Raw genomic sequence first — 9,396 nt, forward strand, 5'->3', positions numbered from 1 at the left:
TGCTGTTATCTCAAGTTCTGGGTCAATAAAAATGTGAAAATGCCTATTCAACCTCTTTTAAAAAGCACCTAACGTAAGTCATTTTAAGAACTTTGGAGGTGAATTACTTTTTTTCCCTCCTTAGATACTTTTTGCCAGAGGCTTGAAAAATGTAATCATGAAGGTGGAAGAGATCCTGAGGGACATTCTAATCATATTCCTCCTCTTGAGCAGTCAGAACTCTTTACAAGCTATCCTTGATACATAAAAACCAGTTGATCCTATGAAAAAACAAAAACAGAACAAACAAACAAAAACAGGACAAAAGCATCAGGCTGAAAATTTAGAGACTGCAGCCTGGAAGACCTCTGGTTTATTCCAGTATTTTTTCCCAGCCTCAATTCTTCATGATACAACTTCTCCATAACACGAAAAGGTTATTATTAGCATGTTGGTAATATTTCCATGAGATAGTCATTGTCACTTGATACCACGGAAAATATTTATAGGCAATTTCACTCTTTCACTATAGTCACCTCAGATCAGATTTTGGATAAGGCTTTTTCCCCTCTGGGTTTACAGAAGAAAATATTTTTACCTAAAATTTGCCATTCCAAGGCAATCTAGTGCATTCTAAACCAAAAAGCCTACTACACTGAATGATTTGCACATTGTATTATTTCCACAAAAGGATATATGGTCTCCAAAACTACATGCTGGTGCCATTGGGGCGTATCTCCATTGGGTGGCAGTACATGTTCAGAACCGCCTAATACTGCTAGTATAACACATTACTTTTGAAATGGAATTTTTATTTCATTTTCTTAAATTCTAATAACAATCCAAAAAATAAAAAACCAATCTTTTCATGTAGGCAATTCATTGCCCATTTAATTGATAAGGATCAGAATGAAACTACCTTTCAGATGTTTTTTATATTTTAATTAATGATTGTAGATAATCTGTATTTTATTCACTGATACATATTATCAGTGATAATATTTGTAAAAATATATAATCAATATCACATGATACATGCGATATACATTTATGTAACACATAGTATGTCAAATGTATTTTGTTCCCTGATATCTAGTTCAGTGCCTTATAAGTAGTGGACACTCAGGATATTTTCTTTAAATGGCTTCATGCTATTACAAAAATCTCAGATAAAGTTATGAGGGTAGAAAAATTAGTATTTCTGCCTATTCAACAAACTGTCCAAGGTTTTAGCCAAAACTGCTCCATACTTGGTAATCTAGACTATATTAAACTCAGTGATCAGTGTTAACTGGTGTTTAGACTGGTGTGCAAAATCGTGTTTTTAACAGGTGGCAGCCCTTCAAGTTACCATCTCCCATTAAATCATGTATGTAGTTTACACCATTCATTTTCTATTTCTTACCCATTTGTATTCTAGATTAATTTTTTAAAAAACTAGGATTAGTAAGGTACAAATAGCCAGTTATAATGTTGTTAAGGGGTTTTGATTCTTGTTCATCTGTTTTGACTGGTTGTTTTCACTAAAGATGCTTTTTAAACTAGTCTATTGAGCTAGGGTGCATCTTGGAAAGTATTTTTGGCTATAGACAAATAACCATCTGTAATAAAGTAAACTTCAAATTATTTATAAGAAAAAAAGATTATTAGTACAAACCCCAAACAGAAAAAGATCCCAAAATTGGTCCTTGGAGAAAACCAAGAAGAATATATAGGTTTTGTTGAAAACAGAAATAACAAGTGGATTTTTTAAAAAGATTTTATTTATTTATTTGACAGAGAGAGATCATAAGTAGGCAGAGAGGCAGGCAGAGAGAGAGAGAGAAAGAAGCAGGCTTCCTGCTGAGCAGAGAGCCCAATGTGGGGCTCGATCCCAGGACCCTGGGATCATGACCTGAGCCGAAGGCAGAGGTTTTAACCCACTGAGCCACCCAGGTGCCCCAACAAGTGGATTTTTTAACTAAATAAGTGTCATCTAAAATTGACCAAACCACAGTATTAGTTTTAAGGTAATCTGTTTCACTATTTAATTGCTTAAATGATTCTTAATGATTTTAATAGACACAGAAAAACTGCATTCACTAAAAAGCAGCTGAATTGAAATAAACATGTATATTATTTTAACATACATACTCAAACTTCAAAAGTTTGAAGTTTGGTTACTCCAGGCTCATGGGTAACGAGATGTTTTTACATATCACTTAATCTTAAATATAAGATTCTGTTTGATTTTAATAGTTATTATCAAATGATTTTCAGAGGTTTTTTCCCATTATTTTTATTTTTAAATTTTTTATTTAAATTCAATTTAGTTAACATATAGTGTATTACTAGTTTCAGGGGTAGAATTTAGTGATTCATCAGTTGCATATATCACCCAAAGCTCATTATATCAAGTGACCTCCTTAATGTTCATCACCCAATTACCCCATTACCCCCACCCACCTCCCTCCAACAACCCTATAATTGTTCCCTATAGTTTAGAGTCTCCTATGGTTTGTCTCCCTCTCTGTTTTTACCTTACTTTAATTTTCCTTCCCTTCCCCTATGGTCATCTGTTCTGTTTCTTAAATTCCACATATGAGTGAAATCATATGGTACTTTTCTTTTCCTTATATTGCTTAGCATAATAATCATTCCAGTTCCATCTACCTCATTGCAAATGGCAAGATTTCATTCCATTCTTTTTGTGACAGAACAATATTCATTTATATATATATATATATATATATATATATATATATATATATGTCTTTTTTATCCATGCTCTTCATTATCCATTCATCTGTTGATGGACATCTGGGTTCTTTCCATATTTTAGCTATTGTGGACATTGTTGCTATAGACAAAGAGGTGCAAGTGCCCCTTCAAATCACTATTTTTGTATCTTTTGGATAAATACCCAGTAGTACAACTGCTGGGTTATAGGATAGTTCTATTTTCAACTTTCTGAGGAAACTTCATACTATCTTCCAGAGGGGCTGCACCAGTTTGCATTCCCACCAACTGTGTGAGAACCTTCCCCTTTCCCTGCATTTTCACCAACATCTGTTGTTTCCTGAGCTGTTAATTTTAGCCATTCTGATTGGTGTGAGGTGGTATCTCATTGTGGTTTTGATTTGTATTTCCCTGATGTCGAGTGATATTGAGCATTTTTTCATGTGTCTATTAGCCATTTGTACGTCTCCTTTGGAGAAATGTCTGTTCAGGTCTTCTGTCCATGTCTTGACTGGATTTTTGTTTGTTTGTTTGTTTGTTGTTGGGTGTTGAGTTTGATAAGTTCTTTATAGGTTTTGGATACTAGCACTTTACCTAATAAAAAGCCTTTTCCAATTTTGTCCAGTTAAGTACAAATTAAACCACAAAAAAATAGATAAGCAACATAGTCCTATTCTACTTATCATTTATACAAGCAGATTCAGCACCAAATGCAATGTAAAGATAAATTTTAATTTTTCCTGACCATTGCTTTAGAAAACCAACCAATGATATTACATCTCAAAGCAGTATAACATAGAATCTATCAAAGAATACAACTTATTCATTGGCAATGGAACAAACAGTGTGTATTGTTTTTGTATATTTCTTTTTCATAAACACTAGGATCTATGCACTATAATAATGTTTAAGATAATTTTTTAAAATATGATTTTTGGTCAGATGATTGCTAAAAAATAACACTAGGAAAACATATGGAGAGTCTGAGTAAGTTAAGACTTCAATCCCTTAAAGACCTGCCATGAAAGCAACCCTTCCTTGGGCATGAACTCAGCAAAATACCCGTTTGTATCAGTGCAATGTTATAGACGATCACACTGAGTGGGGAAAGAATGATTCAAGCATAAAACATGATTACTGTGGTATTTAGTAGTTCTCTCTATTCACCTCTCTGCATGGGGATAATGAAAATGGGGTGTGGTTGAAGAAATGTGGAAAAATTTCAGTGTTGCACATTCCCCATTCTTGCCTTGGAGCACATCTCAACCACAGTTCTCTGGGTGCTGCTGCTTGGGTAAAAGTGAAGAGCTGCAGGCAGCACCTGTAAGAAGTTTTTGCTAACATGTGATATCAAATATTTTTCAGTTGACTTAGTCTGAGATTAAGAATTTCCAGGTACATCAGCCAATGAGAACTTTAGAACTGTCAAACAAATCTTCTTGCATGGTAATGCTTTTAAATCACGATCAGTGGAATAGGCATATAGCCACTGAATACTTAATAAGATGTCCCAAGAAGTCATCCTTTATTGAGATGGCTGTTAAGTGAGCTAGTCTCAGGGAGAGAGGTGTTAGTTCTGGATTAGAAATGAAGCTGCATTACAAAGTTGTAATCATCAAGACAGTATGGTACAAAAACAGACACATAGATCAATGGAACAGAATAGAGCCCAGAAATAGACCCTTAACTCTATGGTCAACTAATCAATGGTCAGCAAAGCAGGAAAAAACGTGCAATGGAAAAAAAGACAGTCTCTTCAACAAATGGTGTCAGGAAAATTGGACAGCCATATGCAGAAGAATGAAACTGGACCATTTTCTTACACCACACACGAAAATAGACTCAAAATGGATGAAAGACCTCAATGTGAGACAGGAATCCATCAAAATCCATGAGGAGAACACAGGCAGCAACCTCTTTGACCTCAGCCACAGCAACTTCTTCCTAGAAATATCACCAAAGGCAAGGGAAGCAAGGGCAAAAATGAACTATTGGGACTTCATCAAGATCAAAAGCTTCTGCACAGCAAAGGAAAGAGTCAACAAAACCAAAAGACAATCAACAGAATGGGAGAAGATATTTGCAAATAACATATCAGATAAAGGGCTAGTATCCAAAATCTACAAAGAACTTATCAAACTCAACACCCAAAGAACAAATAATCCAATCAAGAAATGGGCAGAATGGGTACCTATGTGGCTCAGTTGTTAAGTATCTGCCTTTGGCTCAGGTCATGATCCCGAGGTCCTGGGATTGAGCACTGCATCAGGCTCCCTGCTGGGCAGGAGGCTTGCTTCTCCCTCTCCACTCCCCCTGCTTGTAGTCTCTCTCTCTCGCTGTGTCTCTCTGTGTCAAATAAATAAAATAAAATCTTAAAAAAAAAAAAAAGGAAATGGTCAGAAGACATGAACAGACATTTTTATAAAGAAGATATCCAAATGGCCAATAGATGCATGAAAAAGTTTTCAACGTCACTTGGCATCAGGGAAATACACATCAAAACCACAATGAGATACCACCTCACACCAGTCAGAATGGCTAAAATGTTAACAAGTCAGGAAATGATCGGTGTTGGCAAGGATGCAGAGAAAGGGGAACCTTCCTATACTGTTGGTGGGAATGCAAGCTGGTGCAGCCACTCTGGAAAACAGTATGAAATTCTCAAAGAGTTGAAAATAGATCTACCCTACAACCCAGCAATTGCAATACTGAGTATTTACCTTAAATATACAAATGTAGTGATCTGAAGGGGCATGTGCACCCCAATGTTTACAGCAGCAATGCCCACAATACCCAAACTACAGAAGGAGTGCAGAAGTCTGTCAACAGATGAATGGATAAAGAAGATGTGGTATATATATATATATATTAGGCAGCCATTAAAAACCAAAATCTTGCCATTTGCAACAACATGAATGAAACTATAGGGTATTGTGCTAAGCGAAATAAGCCAATTAGAGAGAGACAATCATCATATGATCTCACTGATATAAGGAATTTGAGAAACAAGACAGGATCATAGCAGACTTGAGGGAAAAATGAAACAAGACAAAACCAGAGAGGGAGACCAACCATAAGAGATTCTTGATCTCGGGAAACAAATGAAGAGTTGCTGAAGTGGAGTGGGGTGGGAGGGATGAGATGGCTGGGTGATGGACACTGGTGAGGGTATGTGCTATGGTGTGTGCTGTGAATTGTATAAGACTGATGACTTACAGACAAATAATATATTATATGTTAATTTAAAAAATAAAAGGGAAATTGAACTAAGGAAAAAGGCAAGTACAGAAAGGGAAAGCAATAAAAATAATTATTTTTTTAAAATTGTACATGCTTCACTACCATTTAAAAACCCACCCAAAAATAAGTGGCATCTGTTTGCAGAGAGATTGCTATACATATAATACTATTTCTTTTGAGTTCTTTAATACCATCAGTCCCTTATTACATTTGCCATGCCTTATTATTTGTTTTGCATTAAATTGCTCTCACAATTAAAGAAAAAAAAAGCTGCAATTCCCACCTGTCTGTAATCGGTTTCTTCTTGTATTCTTTCTGTCCTCGTCCAAATGCCCTTTTCAAATGCTGGTCAAGTGACTTTTGAATAGAAATATGAAGATGTCAGGTCTGATTGTAAAGTCTCACCTCTGATCAGGATGGAAACAGCTGGATTTACTTTTTCTCTTGATAACAAAACTCCAATACTTGAAGGTGTCTCATGTCCATGGCTTCCCTCTACCCATTATGCTTTTTTCCTTATTTTTTCACATGGTTGGCTCCACCTCAAACCTTAGATCCTCGGATGTCATCTTCAGAGGAGCCTTCCCAAACTCCCTGTTTTGGATTGAATTGTATTTCAACCCAAGCAATTTCATGCTTGGAAGCCTTAACCCCAATATCACAGTTGGTGATAGGATCTGTAGAAAGGTAATTAAGGTTAAATGGTCATAAGGGACCTAATCTGATAGGTCTAGTGTCTTTATAAGAAGAAGAAGAAGAGACACAAAAGTATGCTCCATGCCCTCACACCCTGTATGGGCTCAGAAGAAAGGTGGGGTAAGAATATAGCAAAAAAGTACCTCCTTCTCTACAAGATAGAAGAGAGGTTTAACCAGGAACTAACCCTGAGATTACCCTGATCTTAGACTTCAGCCTCCAGAACTGTGAGAAAATAAATTTTTGTTGCTCATGCCACCCAGTCCATGGTATTTTGTTAGGACAACCCAAGTTTACTTAAATAGTCTTCATCTACAGGAGGCAAGTAGCCTCCTCTCTATCATATCACAGCACTGATGCCTTTCATTGCATTTATTACAGTTAATAATGATTATTTAAGTTTATTTACTTATGTGTTTATTTTATCTTCTCCACTAGAACACAAGCTCCATGAAAATCACTCTGGCTGTTTTGTAACTTCTCTGTAGGGGGAAAAACGAAGTAAAGAAATCAGGAGGCCACAGTAATATAGGAGAGAAAATGATGTCTTGGAATAGGGTGGCCATGGAATGGGGACTTTGATGGATTGAGACCTGATCAGGAGGTACGAACCAACACAACATGCAGATGGTTATGATTTTGGAGGAAGGGGTGAAGAAAAGGAAAAAAAATAAAGGAAAACACCTAAGTTAGAGATTTGAGGACCTAGTCAGTGTAAGTTCATTTTAAGAGATGCGAACTAATTAGAGATCATTTCTATTGTAGATTAACAACATTCATTCCTCTTATTCTAGCCTAATGCTTCTCAAAATTGAATGTATAAATGAATTAACTGTGAATCTTACTAAGATGCAGATTCTGACTTAGTAAATCTGGATTCTCTATTACGTTCATTTGATCTATATTCTTTCTCTAATATCATACTGTTTTTATTACTATAGCTTTATTAAATCTTAAAATCAGGTAGCAAAGTTCCTTAGACTTCATTCTTTTGCACAACTGCATGCTGACCTTGCTAATGTCACTTATTAGTTCTATTTTTTTCACAAATTCCTTAGATTTTCCACACAGTTAATGAAGTCATATTTATATAAAGACTCTTTTTCTTTCTTTCCTACCTGTATGCCTTTATGGAAATCCTTGCTTTGTTTCCTATCTTAGAGGGAAAGCATTCATTCTTTCATGATTTAATATGATGTTATCTGCAGGTGCTTATAAATGCCATTTGTCAGACTATGGAAGTTTTCTTATATTCCAGTGACTCTATCACACTGCTGGTTGTTCAACTTAGTCAAATGTTTTCCTGCATCTATGGAGATGAACATATGATTTTTCTTATGAATATATGGAGACAGTAAATTATACTGATTGATCATTTAATTAGAACCAACTTTATAAACCTGGGATAAACTCATCTCATCATTATATATACAGTACAATTTGGTTTACTAATATTTTGAAGATTTTTATTTCTTTGTGCATAAGGAATATTGCTCTCTAGTTTTGGTGTCAGAGTAATGCTGACCTCACAAAATGTGATAGGAAGGGTTCCCTCTTTCATGTTCTAAAAGATTTTTTACAAAGTTGGTGTTATTTCTTCCTTAAATGTTTAGCAAAATACACCAATAAGCAAGTTTTTAAAATATGAATTCAATGTATTTAAGAGGTACAGGGCTATTCAAATTATCCATATTTTTTCTTGCAAGGGCTTGGGAATTTGTCCTTTTCATCTAAGGTTTCAAACCTATGTACATGAAGTAGAAATGGAGAAGATAAAAATTAGTTTCTTATTATCCTTTTAATGTGTATATTATCAATACCAATGACTTCTCTCTCATAATTTATAATTTGTGTCTTCTGTAGCTTGAGCATTCCCCCCTTTCAGTACTTAAAAGACAATACTCTACTGTCTTCTGATATACATAATTACTGATAAGAAGTTTACTATTATTCTTAGCTTGTTGTCTACATGCAGTGAATTCTTTCATTCACTGAATTACCTTTAAGATGTTCTCTTTTATTTTTGGTTCACAGCAGTTTGACTAAGATGTGCTTGGTTGTGTTTTTCTTTGTATGTATCCTCTGTGGGTTTTTTTTGAGTTTCATGAATCTGTGGTTTGTTGTCTTCATTAATCTGAGGAAATTCTTGCCATTAACTCTTCTAATATTTCTTTCTCCTCACTCTCTCAAATCTTCTCCTGGGATTCCATTTACACATATTAGCCCATTTGATGGTGAGCAAGAGCTCTTTGATGAACTGTTCTACCTTTTTTTTTTTCTCTTTATGTTTCAATTCAGATAATTTCTATTGACTATGCTTGATTTTTTTTTTCCTGCTGTGTCTGGTCTGCTAACTAACCTGCCAAAGGACTTAGTCAACTTTAATATTTGAATTAATAATAGGACTTCCATTTAATTTTCTTAAAGTTTTCATCTCTTTGCTACAACTTCTTATATGTTGTATTTCATTTTATTCATCTTTTCCATAAGGCTTTTAACATGGTGATTACAATTACTTTAAAGTTTTTGGTAGTTCTAACATGTAAGTCATCTGTTCATCTGATTCTAATGACTACTTTTTTTCTTGAAAAGTGGTCGTTTCCTTTTTCTTGTTATTTAAATATATCTCATAATTTTCTGTAGTTCTTTGAATATTTTGTGTAAAAACAAACAAACAAACAAACAAAACCTGCCAAAGGACTTAGTCAACTTTAATATTTGAATTAATAATAGGACTTCCATTTAATTTTCTTAAAGTTTTCA

Source organism: Mustela nigripes, chromosome 12 (assembly GCF_022355385.1).
Source record: "Mustela nigripes isolate SB6536 chromosome 12, MUSNIG.SB6536, whole genome shotgun sequence".
NCBI lineage: Eukaryota > Metazoa > Chordata > Mammalia > Carnivora > Mustelidae > Mustela > Mustela nigripes.